General features: G+C 45.7%; 1 protein-coding gene across 1 annotated transcript in view; it reads right to left on the reverse strand.

Moving 5' to 3' along the window:
• The window catches only part of LOC143020417 (protein O-mannosyl-transferase Tmtc3-like), a 1,217,697-nt gene that overhangs the window by 651,436 nt on the left and 558,761 nt on the right, over nucleotides 1–7,500 (reverse strand). The gene's annotated exons all lie outside the window — the stretch shown is intronic.

A 7,500-nucleotide genomic window follows, 5' to 3' on the forward strand; every position in this document is an offset into this window, starting at 1 on the left:
GATTGGTGCGTCGAAAGATGAAGAAAAGTAATTAAGAACGAGGTTCAGACAGACTACAGTAGCGCTAAATGAACCCCTAAAGAGTGCGCTGTAGGTCTCTTGCTCTCTAAATCCCTCTGCCTCTCTCTCTATCTCTCTCTCGTTCTCTCGTTCTCTCTTTTAGTGACCTTGGAACACACACACACATACATACATAGAGAGAGAGAGAGAGAGAGAGAGAGAGAGAGAGAGAGTATCATAACCATTGCTACCACGCCCGTATCTTCATTCAAATGAAATATCACTACCACTAACCTAATACCATCACTACCATTACTACAACTCCCACGCCCATAACATGAAACACTATCACCACCACCACTGCTTCTACCACCACACCCCTACCACCACCACCTGAGCATACCACCACGCCCATACCACCACCACCTGAGCATACCACCACGCCCATACCACCACCACCTGAGCATACCACCTGTAGCCAGGTGGCAAACGTCGACGAGCCAGCCAGCCTCAGACGCTCCGAGACCTCATCAAGACTATTCACTCTAAATCCTCCTTATCATCCACCTCCTCCTCCTCCTCCTCCTCCTCCTCCTCCTCCTCCTTCTCCTACTCCCTCTTCTTCTCCTACTCCCCCTCCTCCTACACCTCCTTCTTCTCTGGGGCACCTCTATACCCCTCCTCCCTTTCCTCCTCCTCCTCCTCATCCACCTCTTTCTACTCCATCCCTCCTACTCCCCCTCCTCCTTTTCCTACTTCCCCTCCTCCTACTCCTCCTTCATCTCTGGGGCACCTTCATACCCTCCTCCTTTTCCTCCTCCTGCTCCTCCACCTCTTCCTCCTCCCTTTCCTCTATCTCTGGGGCACCTCCATACCTTTCTTCCTCCTTCTCTTCCAACTATTCCTCCATCTCTGAGGCACCTCCATACCCCTCCTTCTTCATCCTCCTGCTTCTCCTCCTCCATCTCTGGGGCACCTCCGTACCCCTCCTCCTTCTCCTCCTCCATCTCTGGGGCACCTCCATACCCCTCCTCCTTCCTCCTCCTCCTCCTCCTCCATCTCTGGGGCGCCTCCATACCCCTCCTCCTTCTCCTCCTCCATCTCTGGGGCACCTCCATACCCCTCCTCCTTCACCTCAGACCCTCTACTCCTTGCCCCCGCCTCACTCCTCCTCCTCCTCCTCCTCCTCCTCCTCCTCCTCACTCTTCTCCTTACCTCCAACTCTCTTAGTTTATCTTATCAATTGGGTTGTTTTCGCACACATGAAAAAGAAATTAATATATAAACAAATTAATGAATGAATAAATGAATTAGTAAATGATCAAATTAGATATTTGTGTAAATAAGTGAATAGAATATATAGAGACTGTCACATTTTTAAAAGGTTTGCCACGATTATTGAATGAATATACATTAGTCAACAATTGACGACAGAAGAGGAGGAGAGGACGAAGAGAGGAGAAAGAGAGGAGAAGGTGGAGGGGGGAGGAGGGGAGGAAGAGGGAAGGAAAAGGGGAGGAGGGGAGAAGAGAGGAGGGGAGGGGAGGAGGAGGGGAGGAAAAGAGGAAGAGGAGGACGAGGAGGGGGGAGGAAGCGAGAAAGAGACGAGGGGAAGGAGAGGAGAAAGAGAGGAGGAAGAGAGGTGGAGGACGGGGTTGAGAGGAAGAGGAGGGGGTGGATGAGGAGAGGAAGAGAGGGGGAAGACAGGAAGAGGAATGAAGAAGTAGAAATGAAGACAAGAATAATACATAGGCAAGGGGAAGAGAGGAAGAAATACAAAATGAACAGGAAAGGGAAGAGGGAAAAGGGAAAAGAAGAGAAAAATAGAGGAAAGAAAAACAGACGAGAGAAAAAATAAATTGAAAGATACAAGTAAATTACTCAAGGCGTAATTGAAAGTTGATGGGAATATTCTAAGGACGGAAAGGAAAGAGGGAAAGAAAAATAAGAAGAGAGGAAAGAAAGGGGAGAGAGAGAGAGAGGAAAGAAAAATAAGAAGAGAGGAAAGAAAGGGGAGAGAGAGAAAGAGGAAAAGAGAGATAAGAAGAGAGGAAAGAAAGTGGAGAGAAAGAGGAAAAGAGAGATAAGAAGAGAGGAAAGAAAGGGGAAATATAGAGAGGAAAAGAGATAAGACGAACGGAAAGTAGAGAAAAAGAAAAAGAGGAATAGAGAGATAAGAAGAGTGGAAAGAAAGGAGAGAGAAAGAGGAAAAGAGAGATAAGAGAAGGGAGAGAGAGAGGAGGAAAAGAGAGTTAAGAAGAGTGGAAAGAGAGGAGAAAAAGAGGAAAAGAGGGATAAGAAGAGTGGAAAGAAAGAAGAAAGGGGAAAAGAGAAATAAGAAGAGCTGGAAGAAAGGAGAGAATAAAAAGGAAAAGAGAGATAAGAAGAATGGAAAGAAAGGAGAGAGAAAGAGAAAGAGAGAGAAAGAGAGAAAGAGAGAGAGAGAAGGAAAGGAAGAAATGGTATGTAATGGAAAAAAGAAAATTGAAAACGCCAAGAGAAGAGTAGAGATGAAGACGAAGGAAATGAAACAAAGAATGAAGAAGTGGAAAAGGAGGAAGAGATAGAGGAAGAATAAAAAGAAAACGAGAAGTAGGAAGAAAGGTTACGTAAAGAGAATATTGAGAGAAAAAAAGAGAGGAAATGAAGTTGTGAAGGAAGGAGGGCGAGGAGTAGAAGGGAGGAGGAGGAAGAGGAGGAGGAGGGGGAGAGGAGGAGGAGGAGGAGGAGGAGGAGGAGGAGGAGGCAGTAGAAGGGAGGAAGATTACGAAGAGAAATAGGAGGGAGGGAGAGGAGGAGAAGGGAGGAGGAGGAGGCAGTAGAAGGGAGGAATATTAGGAGGAGAAATAGGAGGGAGGGAGAGGAGGAGGAGAGGGAGAGTAGGAGGAGGAGGAGGACGAAGAAGAGAAAGTCGAAGAAGAGGAGGACTAGAGGAGGAGGAGGAGGACGTAGAGGAGGAGAAGGAGGAGGAAGAGGAGGAGGAAGAGGAGGAGGAAAGTGGGTTCAGGAGAAAAAGGTCCATGTACATGAAAAGGAAATGAAGTTGAGGGAGCCTTGATAACTGAGGGGAGAGGAGGCGAGGAGGAGGAGCAGGAGGAGGAAGAGGAGGAGATAGAAGGAAAAGAGGAAATGGGTGAAAGAGAAGAACGAACACGAAAACAAAGAGGATAAAAAAGAGGAGGAGAGGGTAATGGGGAAGGTAAATGGGTAATTGGGAAGGTAATGAGGGTAAATGGGTAACGGGGAAGGTAAATGGGTAACGAAGGTAAATGGGTAATGGGGAAGGTAAATGGGTAATGGGGAAGGTAATGGGGGCATTAAATGGGTAATGGGGAAGGTAAGGGGAAGGTAAATGGGGCAAGTAATGGAGAATGTTAATGGGGAAGGTATTGATGTAATAGTGAAACGTAAATTGGGGAAGCAATGGGGAAAATTAATGTAGAAATTAATGGGGAAGGTAATGGATGTAAGGCAAATGGGGAAGGTAATGGATGTAAGGCAAATGGGGAAGGTAATGGGGAAGGTAATGGATGTAAGGCAAATGGGGAAGGTAATGGGGAGGTAATGTGTAAAGGGAAATGGAGTAAGGTAATGGAGAAACTTAATGGGGGGGGAATGTAATGGGAGAAATAACAGGGAGGAGGCAAATGGGGAAAATAAATGGGTTAAGGTCATCGGTTTAAGATTTTACGGTTTACCAGCGCTTCTATCCTTGGTTTAAGTTGAAGGGAAAAGGGAAGGGAAAGGTGAAGGGAAAGGTGCGAAGGGGAGAGATGAAGGAAAAATTGAAGGGAAATGTGTGACAGGGAAAGGTATGAAGGGACTGGACAAAGGGAAGGTGCGAAGGGAAAAGGTGAAGGCAGAGATGAAGGGAAAGATGAAGGGAGGGATGAAGGGAAAGGTGTGAAAGGGAAAATTGCGAAGGGGGGAAGGTGAAGGGAGAGATGAAGGGAAAGGTATGAAGGGAAAGGTGTGAAGGGAGAGGTATGAAGGGAAAGGCGTGAAGGGAATGACGAAGGGAAATATGTGAAGGAAAAATGTGAAGGGAAAGCTGAAGGGAAAGGTGTGAAGGGAAAGCTGAAGGGAAAGGTGTGAAGGGAAAGATGAAGGGAAATATGTGAGGGGAAATATGTGAAGGGAAAAGTGTGAAGGGAAAGGTGAAGGGACAAGTGTGAAGGGAAAGCTGAAGGAAAAGGTGTGAAGGGAAAGATGAAGGGAAATATGTGAAGGGAAAAGTGTGAAGGGAAAGGTGTGAAGGGGAAGGTGTGAAGGGAGGGTAAAGACACGGAACAAAAGGAAACAGAAATTTGAGAGAGGGTGGGTATGGGCGAAGGGGAGAAATTGAGAGGAATGGAAAGGGAAAGAGAGAGAAAGAAGAGTTAGGGGAGAGAAAGAGAAAAAGAGGAAGAGGGAGGGGAAGGGGGAGGGGGAGGAGGAGGAGGAAGAGGAAGCGAGTACAGAGGCGGGAAAAATAAATTTAGAAAATTAAAATAAAAATGAGATGGGGAAGGGGAGATGAGGAAAAGGAGGAGGGGAGGGGGGAGGGGGGAGGGGGGAGGTGGAGGGGGAGGTGGACGGAAAGAAAAGGAAAGAGTGAGAGGTGAGGTGAACACACCTTCCTCCTCCTCCTCCTCCTCCTCACCCTCCTCCCTCTCAACTCCTCCGCCTCCCTTCTTCGACTTGCTGACCTGAACTTCCTCCATCTGATCTTCTCCATCCTCCTCCTCCCCATACCAACAACTTACCTCCTTACTTGAAACCAACTTGACCTCAAGACTTCCCCCTATAAACGCAATTACCTCCCCTCTCTTTCCCCCTTCCTCCTCCTCCTCCCCCTCGTTCCCCCCTTCTCCCACAACGTTCCTGTAAGTTTGTTGCGGAACTTTACACAACGTTCCAGCCACGTGTGTGAGTGTGGGGTGAGGTGGGGGGAATAAGCTCCCCATATCCCCCCAAATATGGGCAATGTGTCCCCGGGCCCCCTCCCCCATCTCCTACCCCCTCCTCCCCCTCCCCGGACCATACGGACAACTTCCACCGGATTTTTCCGCATTCCGGCCAAGTTCAGCCGGAGATTTCTACACCGGACAGAAGGGAAACTGGGGGAAAAGGGGGATGAAGGGGGAAAAGGGGGAAGGGGTAAAGGGGGAAGGGTAGAGTGGTAAGTGGGGAAAGAGGTAATGGGTAAAGGGGGAATGGGTAAAGGGGGAAGGGGTCTTCTTCATATTCTTCTCCGTCGTCGTCTTTTCCGTCTTCTTCATCTCGCATGTTCTCTCTCTTTGGTGACTATACTTGCATGTGTTCTCTCCTCCTCCTCCTCCTCTCCTCCTCCTCTTCCTTTCAATGTACCACTTCCTTTCCTCCTTCCAGTCCTCCCCTCCCTCCACGTCTTTTGTCTTCCACTTTTCCCCTTCTTTTTCCCTCCATTTCCCCTCTTCTTGTTTCACTTCTTCGTGCAGAAGAAGAAAAACGAGGAAGAGGAAGAGGAGCGGGTATAAGAGGAGGAAGAATAAGAAGAATAAGAAAAAGAGGAAGAAGTAGAAGAAGAAGGCATAGAAGAGGAAGAAGAGGAGGAAGAGAGAGAACAGGAAGAAGGCAAAGAAAAGGAAGAGGTGAATAAAGAAAAAGTCAAAGAAGAAAAGGACACACAAGACAAATGGACAAGGACACACAAGGCAAATGGACAAGGACAAGAAGACAAGGACACACAAGAAACAAAGAAAATCATCCTCTCACGGACAAAAAATAAGTAAATAAATCAAATGAAGACATAAACATAAAATAAATGAATGAATAAAGTGAATAGAAAAGATAAAACATTGATAACTTAACAAAATCAAAGAATGAATGTCGGGTGAAAAAAATCAAACAATAAAAAATACACAAATAAGTAAAAAGTTACCCCCAGCCCCCACACTACCCCCAACGATCGCCCTTACCAGGACCTCGACCTCGTCAAGTCCTCAGAAGCTCCTCCTTGGAGTACTTCAAGAGTTCCTCAAGTAGACGAAGAACCCGGCTCGAGTTCGCATTGGCATGCGGGCCACGAACTCACTCGAAGTCTTCTCCCCGAAGTCCAGAAGCTCTTCCAACCGCTTCAATACGGTGACATAAAATCCAGCCCCTTTTACCAAATTATTTTATTACCTAGAAGAGCCCAGTTCCGTATGCCTGGGGTCACGATTGGTACGGTTCACGTTCAACCCCAGGGGTCCGCTCCTGAGGTAAATAAAATCGTGTAGAATGGAATTCGTGAAGTAGGTAACCGTATTGAGGGGGTTAAAGATGGACAACTTGAAGTCATCCTACCTTGTTAAGATATTCAATTCGGTACCACCCTACACAGATCCTTTCCTAACTGCCGTCTGGCGATTTTATTCAGTTGAGTGGCAAAGCCCAAGCCATATGGGGTCACGGCCCATGGATATTCCGTTCAAGAGAGGTACCCAGACCTTAAGTGAATGAAACAGTATGATTTTTTTTAATCTACACAGGTCTTCACCTAATTGAAGCCTAGCTATGTCCCACGAGAGTTGAAAAAATCGTACAATAATAGAATTACACAAAGAGAAAAAAATAATTCGAGACATTTAATCCCTTACTACGATATAGACTAAAAGTCCCCGCCCTCACGAGAGAGGGGGGAGAGAGAGAGAGAGAGAGAGAGAGAGAGAGAGAGAGAGAGAGAGAGAGAGAGAGAGAGAGAGAGAGAGAGAGAGAGAGAGAGAGAGAGAGAGAGAGAGAGAGAGAGAGAGAGAGAGAGAGAGAGAGAGAGAGAGAGCTCTTCGGCGCCTTACACAGCCGCCAGGTATGCCATCTCTAATCCCCTCAGGGAAAAAAGTGGGATCCGTCGTTCCAGTGGAGCCTTAACGAGCAATCTATTCAGGAACTCCTGTCATGTCCCGCTGATCTAGAGCACAGCGTTATGTGACGTAACACATTGTAGGAACGCAATGATATATATACATACACACACACGTGTATATATATATATACATATATATAAATATAAATATATATATACGTATATATATGTATATATATACATATATGTATATATACATATATGTATACCGGTATATATATATATATATATATATATATATATATATATATATATATATACATGTGTGTGTGTGTGTGTGTGTGTGTGTGTGTGTGTGTGTGTGTGTGTGTGTATGTGTGTGTGTATCTGTGTGTGTGTAAAAGAAGGGAACAGGTTTTCAGTAATGCACGTAGAGTACTACCACAATGCTGTCGCTTTTAATTCTACGTGCGTATATATATGTATGCATGTATGTATGTAGGTATATATGTATATGTATATTCTGGAATAAATCGTTAATCACTATTTGTAGTATTATTCTTCAAATGACCAAACCCAGACATCGCGATCGAGTCTTGTGTCCTTTTTATTATCATTATATTTTTTCAGTGAAAATTTTCTTTTCTTAGTTTTGCAGACACATTCTTCTCTTTTAAGTTACATTTTTTGTCAAT

The sequence above is a fragment of the Oratosquilla oratoria genome, chromosome 1, assembly GCF_046742065.1.
Source record: "Oratosquilla oratoria isolate Oo_2021 chromosome 1, ASM4674206v1, whole genome shotgun sequence".
NCBI lineage: Eukaryota > Metazoa > Arthropoda > Malacostraca > Stomatopoda > Squillidae > Oratosquilla > Oratosquilla oratoria.